This window comes from Saccopteryx bilineata, chromosome 12 (genome assembly GCF_036850765.1).
Source record: "Saccopteryx bilineata isolate mSacBil1 chromosome 12, mSacBil1_pri_phased_curated, whole genome shotgun sequence".
Lineage (NCBI taxonomy): Eukaryota > Metazoa > Chordata > Mammalia > Chiroptera > Emballonuridae > Saccopteryx > Saccopteryx bilineata.
In genome coordinates, this window is record NC_089501.1 from 3,745,181 (window position 1) to 3,753,503 (window position 8,323).

Sequence of the window (8,323 nt, forward strand, 5' to 3'; positions counted from 1 at the left end):
AAAAACACCCCCTTTTTTGGTTTATATTAGTAATTCTGTTTGGCTTCCAGGACCATTTGACAGCCGTGGACCCTGAAAGCCTGAAGAAGAAGGACAGGTTACATCAAATTATATTGTGGGCTCAGATAGATTACCCATTCGTATAGGTGCAGGTGATCATTGCTTAAAGATAAAATCACAGGGTTGGTTATCTACTATACAAAATTGGTCACATCACCCTATTCTAAATAGATTACAAGGGTGGACATTTCAGACTTATGTATGTCTACCTTATATGTTCATGATTGGTCTGTGTTCTGGAATGAATCAATTAATCTCATTACCTGTGTGAATTGTTCTTTTTATACATGTCTTAATTCCTCTATTAATTATAATCAATCTATTGATTTTGTGTATATACTTAAAGCTAGAACAGGAGTCTGGATCCCTGTTCATATGCATAGACCAGTGGTTCTCAAACATTTTGAAGTCAGGGCGCATTTAAAATTCTACAAATAATTGTAGGTGCACTATATACAAATTTCTGAGAAATATGTTATAATAATTAAGTCAAATATTAAAGAAAAATATACAAAGTCCAAGCATGTTTTTATGGTAATTAAACAAAATAAATACAACAAAATTAAATTTATTCTGGCATTAAAAGATGTTTTTTGCCTGACCAGGTGGTGGCGCAGTGGATAGAGTGTCAGATTGGGATGCTGAGGACCCAGGTTTGAGACCCCAAGGTCACCAGCTTGAGTACGGGCTCATCTGGTTTGAGCAAGGGGCCTGCCAGCTTGAACCCAGGGTCGCTGGTTCCAACAGGGGGCTGCTCAGTCTGCTGAAGGCCTGCGGTTAAGGCACATATGAGAAAGCAATCAATGAACAACTAAGGTGTTGCAACGCGCAATGAAAAACTAATGATTGTTGCTTCTCATCTCTCTCTGTTCCTGTCTGTCTGTCCCTGTCTATCCCTCTCTCTGACTCACTCTCTGTCTCTGTAAAAAAAAAAAAAAAAAAAAAAGACGTTTTTATGTTATATTTTTTGTTATGCTTTTTAGAATTCGTAAAAAAAAGGGGTTAAAAAATTTAAAAAGACAAAAATGTTATCTTTTGATAGGTATAGATACTTTTTTTTTTCCAGAGACAGAGAGAGAGTCAGAGGGATAGACAGGGACAGACAGACAGGAATGGAGACAGATGAGAAGCATCAATTATTAGTTTTTCATTATGCGTTGCAACACCTTAGTTGTTCATTGATTGCTTTCTCATATGTGCCTTGACCGCGGGCCTTCAGCAGACCAAGTAACCCCTTACTGGAGCCAGCGACCTTGGGTCCAAGCTGGTGAGCTTTGCTCAAACCAGATGAGCCCACACTCAAGCTGGCGACCTCAGGGTCTCGAACCTGGGTCCTTCCACATCCCAGTCCAACGCTCTATCCACTGCGCCATGGCCTGGTCAGGCTATAGATACATTCTTAGTAAGATTTAGTAAATTTGGCAGGCCCTAGCGTGAATGTGTTAAGTTTTTTTTATTCTTGTGTTTATGAGAAACATGAGCCTGATGTGTCCTAGTAATTTCTTCAATGTTTGGGCATATATTTGAAAGGCACGCTCTCATTTTCTCATCATTACATTGAAGAATTCCTCTCTTTTTACTCTTAATTGTGTTGAGGGTAGAAAATCCTAATTCACATAAATAGGATATTGAAAATTGTATTAAAATGTTCAAAGCTTTTTTAGATATTGCCACATATTCTTCTTTTATAGAAATTCTAAAGGCTTCAAGAGACAATTCCTTATGTTTAATCATCAATCCAAAACCCCCACCATACATATCATCTCAATTTTACACCAAACAAAGGATAGAAGAAACTTGCCTCCAGTCTTTCTGGGGAACATGGGGGGTAGTGTAAACAATCCAGCACCACAGCTTAACAGCCTTTTACAACCTAATCAGGCAAGTGAGGTGGGGGGTTGGGCAAACTGTCAGCTTACAGACAATTCCCCACACCTCTGTTCCCCAAAAATCTAAACTCCAAAACTCTGTTGGTTTTTGATCCCCAAAAGGTACATATTTCTCTGGAATACCATAGGGTGCACCTGGAAATCTTCTAGGGCACACCAGTGTGCTCCTGTGCACACTTTGAGAACCACTGGCGTAGACAATGGCAAAACTTGCCTAAAATGTATTTAATAGATGAGTCTCTAAAAAAGATATATATGACACTTTCAGAGAAAAACTGAAATTGCTTTCTAGTTGTAAAGCCAGTATCTAAGGCCAGGGCCACCATCACAGCAGCCCAGCCCATGCAGGTTTGCATTGGATTCGGACAGTCGGTAAAGAAACAATGGAGCCAAAAACTGGTGGGCCATCATCTTTAATCCTAGCTTGCACCTGGCGGGCAAGTAAAAACACACACTGGGCTCCAAAACCCACTCACATTCAGTGCTCACAAAGCTACTGACTTATCCGAGTTTCCTAGTGTTGGGCAGATAAAATATATTATGCTCACTTTGTTAAAGACGGCGCTGCCCATGAGGAGGCCTTCGCCCAGGTGATATTAATGTGTGTCTCCGTGGGCAGGTAGAATCCTTGTAGCCTGGGGCTTGGTTTTGGGATTAGGCCTTTCCTACCCGTTTTGATGTGGGGCGGTACAATCCAATCATGCCTCAGAGAAGTGTCTGTATTAGAGACTTCCCTGTTTTGTATATTGGATTAAAGGTTTGGATTTCTACACTATAAAATGGGGGCAGAACCAGAGCTTGCGCTCTTGGTTCCTGAGATTATCATTAGATGAGAGAGCAGAGAGGAGAGCAGAGAAAGGCCACATGGAAGAGGCCAGGAGAAGCAGCCAAGATGGCGAGTGCTGAATGAGAAGCCAGTTTGTGTAGAGTTTGTATCTGAGATAAGGAAGGAGATGGGGAACTGAGGAGAATAAGGCTGGTGAGCTAGAAACCTCTGATTCTAGGAAACTCGGATAAGTCAGTAGCTTTGTGAGCACTGAATGTGAGTGGATTTTGGAGCCCAGTGTGTATCTTTACTTGCCCACCGGGTGCAAGCTAGAATTAAAAACTATGGCCCTGCCCTGGCCGGTTGGCTCAGCGGTAGAGTGTCCGCCTAGCGTGCGGAGGACCCGGGTTCGATTCCTGGCCAGGGCACACAGGAGAGGCGCCCATTTGCTTCTCCACCCCTCCGCCGCGCTTTCCTCTCTGTCTCTCTCTTCCCCTCCCGCAGCCAAGGCTCCATTGGAGCAAAGATGACCCGGGCGCTGGGGATGGCTCTGTGGCCTCTGCCCCAGGCGCTAGAGTGGCTCTGGTTGCAACATGGCGACGCCCCGGAGGGGCAGAGCATCGCCCCCTGGTGGGCAGAGCATCGCCCCTGGTGGGCGTGCCGGGTGGATCCCGGTCAGGCGCATGCAGGAGTCTGTCTGACTGTCTCTCCCTGTTTCCAGCTTCAGAAAAATGAAAAAAACAAACAAACAAAAAAAAAAAAACCAAAACTATGGCCCATCAGTTTTTGGCTCCGTTGTTTCTTTACCGACTGTCCGAATCCAATGCGAACCTGCATGGGCTGGGCTGCTGTGATGGTGGCCCTGGCCGTGGCCACTGGCTTTACACCTAGCATCAAAGGTTTCTAGCTCATCAGACTTATTCACCTCTGTTCCCCATCTCCTTCCTTCTCCCTGCACAAACTCTGCACTAACTGGCTTTTCACTCAACACTCCGCCATCTTGGCTGCTTCTCCTGGCCTCTTCCACATGGCCTTTCTCTGCTCTCTGCTCTGCTCTCTCTGCTCTCTCATGCTAATCATCCCAGGAACCAAGAGCAAGCTCCCGCTCTGCCCCTATTTTATAGTGTAGATTCAAAACCTTCAATCCAATATACAAAATAGGGAAGTCTCTAATACAAAGTCACTTCTCTGAGGCATGATTGGATTGTACCACCCCACATCAAAAAGGGTGGGAAAGGCTTAATCCCAAAACCAAGCCCAGGCTACAAGGATTCTCAACACACATTAATATCACCTGAGTGATGGCCTCACGTGGGCAGCACCATCTTTAACAAAGTGAGCATAATATATTTTATTTGCCCAACACTAGTACACCTGTAAGGCCAGGAGCCGCCATCGTGGCCATTCACATGCAGGTTCCCATTGGATTCGGGCAGACGATAAAGAAATGGCGGAGTCAGAGGATGGGGGGCCATCCTATTTATTGGTGTCTCACCAAGACAGGCAAACCACAAAAGAAGACAAGGGAAAAGCAGAAAACCAGCTCTTCCCATGAAGGGCAAGGGATCAGGGAAGCCCCTGCAATTGTGATAGCAGGAACTGTGTGTCCAAGCTCCTGGTCTGTCCCACTTTATAGTGTAGAAAACCAAAATCCCTTAATCCAGTATACAAACAAGGAAGTCTCTGATACAAAGTCACTTATCCAAGGCATAATTGGATTCCTCATGAGAATGCACCACCCAGATCATACAATCAGTCAAGGGTGTGGGGAAAAGCTTAGTCCCAAAACCAAACCTTAGGCTACAACGACCTGGCCTGCTTATAGCCTGTCCCCCACACCCAATATAAGTCACAAGCGAGCAAACATATATATCATATTTACAAACTTATTTGACCAACAACACCTTTATTAGTTAGTATTGCGGATAGATTTTCTGAACTACACCCTGTTAAACATTTGCAATTATTAGGAACTTCTACAATAAGCACATTAATTGTCATTGCTGTTTCATTTTTGTAGAGAAATAACAGAAGTGACTTGTGCTGTTCCGGAGGACGAGCTTTCTTTTATACCATAATGTTGCAGAATGAGTTAAAGAAAAAGGTGGGAAATGTTGGAGGAAAAGCCAAAGCACCAAGTGACTTTCTGTTCCCATCCTGAGAAAGTGAAGGTCAAGACCAAGCATACATGACCAAAGGCAATTGTGTCCAGAGAAGGCTAAAAGACACAATGCTTGGCCCTGTGTTGGGCAGATAAAATATATTATGCTCACTTTGTTAAAGATGGCGCTGCTCAACTGGAAGCCGTTGCCCAGGTGATGTTAATGTGTGTTGGGGGCGGGCTGTGGGCAGGCAGGATCCTTGTAGCCTGGGGCTTGGTTTTAGGACTAAGCCTTTCCCACCCTTTTTGATGTGGGTGGTGCAATCCTATCATGTCTCTGATAAGTGACTTTGTATTAGAGACTTCCCTATTTTGTATATTGGATTAAAGGTTTTGATTTCTACACTATAAAATGGGGGCAGAACAGGAGCCTGCTCTCTTGGTTCCTGAGATCATTAGAGAGCAGAGAGCAGAGAAAGGCCACGTGGAGGAGCCCAGGAGAAGCAACCAAGATGGTGGAGTGTTGAGTGAGAAATCAGTTTGTGCAGAGTTTGTGCAGGGAGAAGGAAGGAGATGGGGAACAGAGGTGAATAAGTCTGGTGAGCTAGAGACTTTTGATTCTAGGAAACTCGGATAAGTCAGTAGCTTTGTGAGCAATGAATGTGAGTGGGTTTTGGAGCCTAGTGTGTGTTTTTACTTACCCGCTGGGTGCAAGCTAGGATTAAAGATGATGGCCCACCAGTTTTTGGCTCCATTATTTCTTTACTGATTGCTCGAATCCAATGCGAACCTGCATGGGCCAGGCTGCTGTGATGGTAGCCCTGGCTACTGGCTTCACACCCTGCTGGAGCTTTCTGCAGGTCAGGAATCAGACAGCAGAATGGTGTGGTGTTCTGTCACAGAAAAGGCAAGAGCATCTAATCAGTTTTGCAAAACTAAATAATAAAATTGTACACTCTATTCTGCTTGTTAGTTTCTCACGCATGATGTCATGTTTCTGTTCAATAAATTGGATAGCTGATCTCTCCAAGGCACCTCAATCCTGGAGAGATTGGGATCCTCCACTTGCAGTATTGTTGCTGCCTCAATCCTTTGCGGCTCCTCTTCATGAAACCCTGAATACTAACAACAAAAAGACAGACTGAGATTAGAGCTAGCAATAAAGGGTAAATTCAGTTTGACCTAGCAAATATTTAGTATGTGTTATAGGGAAGGGGTCATGGGAGGGAGAAAAGAGCATAGATGGAACTCCCAAGGTGAGTCAAGGGCACACGAGAAGTTTAACGCAATTGCTGGCACAGTGGAAGAAGAAGATATTTGATTCCCCTCAGTGAAGGAAATTAGAGAGGATTCATGAAGGTTATTTAAGCTGGGTTTGAAAAATGGGGAGAGTTTTAGAGGCAAAGTCTGGAAAGGGCAGTGATAGAACAGATTTTGAATTTCATCATCTCTGCCACTACGTGCAAAACTTTTGAAGGAGTTGCTAACAACTTGAGAAATAATTCTTCCTATTTCAGACAGAGAGAGGTAGGGAGGTGGATGAAGGTTAAGGAGAGAGAAAGAAGTATCAACCTGTTATTCTCATTTAGTTGTGCACTCATTGATTGCTTCTTGTAGGTGCCTGACCGGGCTCAGGGATCAAACCCATGACCTTGGTGTGCTAAGCCAATGCTTGATCCACTGAACCCCTCAACCAGGAAAAGAAAAAAATTTAAAAGTGGGTAAGGGACATGAAAAAGCAAAAAGGAAGAGTCAGGATAATTTACTACCTGGATAACTTGGTCCAGAACAAGTGAACCATGCCAATAAGATGTTAAGAAAACAGGAACAAAAATACTTCCTTGTTCAGATACATCACAAAGGGAACAACAAAAAATCACCCAAGCAAGTTAACCCTGATGATTCCTGGACTTTGACCGGGGAGAACAATTTTTGCCAGTAGGATATAGGTTTACAGGTGATTCTAGGATGCTTAGAAAGCAGGAGTCCTACATAAAGGTTGATAGTGGTGCTGGCCTACATTTTTAATAAAACTGTCAGATTAAGCAATGCTTGGCTGCAGTATGTTGTTAATACAAATTCTTAACTGTCAATTAGTTAATTGGCTAGTAAAAAGATACTGGTTTATAAGATTGCTACTAAAAAATCATCTGCATTGGGCCCTGGCCGGTTGGCTCAGTGGTAGAGCGTCGGCCTGGTGTGCAGAAGTCTCGGGTTCAATTCCCGGCCAGGGCACACAGGAGAAGCACCCATCTGCTTCTCCACCCCTCCCCCTCTCCTTCCTCTCTGTCTCTCTCTTCCCCTCCCGCAGCCAAGGCTCCATTGGAGCAAAGATGGCCCGGGCTCTGGGGATGGCTCCTTGGCCTCTGCCCCAGGTGCTAGAGTGGCTCTAGTAGCGACAGAGCGATGCCCCGGAGGGGCAGATCGTGGACCCCTGATGGGCGTGCCGGGTGGATCCCGGTCGGGCGCATGCGGGAGTCTGTCTGACTGTCTCTCCCTGTTTCCAGCTTCAGAAAAATACAAAAAAAAAAAATCATCTGCATTGGATGTGTAGTTAGAAAAAGGGCCCTCTCCCACCTCCCTCAGGGAGAACCTGTGAAGCTGAAAAAAGGAACTTAATATACCTGTGAGGGGTCAAAGTCTGTGGATCTGTGGTTTACCGTATTATGACAGATTACAAAATCACTCCATTATGTTAGTTTCCCAGCACCCAGCAGAGAACTGGCTGGGCATGAGCTGCTCACTGCTCAGAACCAGGATTCCCATTGGTTTTCTTCCTCAAGTCCTGTGACAGTCAGCTGTTGTTGACATTACCCCATGGCTCAGTGTCAGAGCCTCTGCTAAAGCGGTCAGCCTGTGCCTCAGGCTACAACCAGCTCCCAAGAGGAGCTTGGCTGGATTGTGACTCCATGGGAAGCCCCACCACTGGTGCTAATGAAAGGGCAGGGGAAACAGAACACTTAAACCCCCTGTGTCCTTTGTTCCTGACTCCCTCTCTGCTATCCTTCCACCGACTCCCCTCTTTTGCTCTTCCACTATTTCCCTAGTTCCTCAGCCCACTCCTTCTCCCATGGGCATATATATGCCTTCTTATAAATCATACTTAGAGAAGAGAGCAGCTAGTTAGAAATCCATCTCCCTCAAAAGTCTAATTTGAAGTCCATTGTCACATGTACCTACAAAACCATTTCAAACTCCAGAAGTTAAAAGAAATTTGCCTGATGTTCCAAAGAAGTGGTCTTAAGGCAAGTCAGGCTTACTCCCTCAGCAGCCTGATTACACTTAAAGTTTTCCTCTTTCATACTTCGTTTTCCCAGCAGTGCCCTGCCATTGGCCAGACGGCATGTGGTGGGGGTAGGGTGGGGTGGGGGGATGGGTGGGGGGTGTTTCATTCCTGCCAACTCCCCGCCTAGTTTCTGTGACTGTCCATGCAGCCCAGAGTTTATGAAAAAGGTGACATGCCAAATCATAATATTTATAAGATTTAATGAGCAGGAATAAAATCAC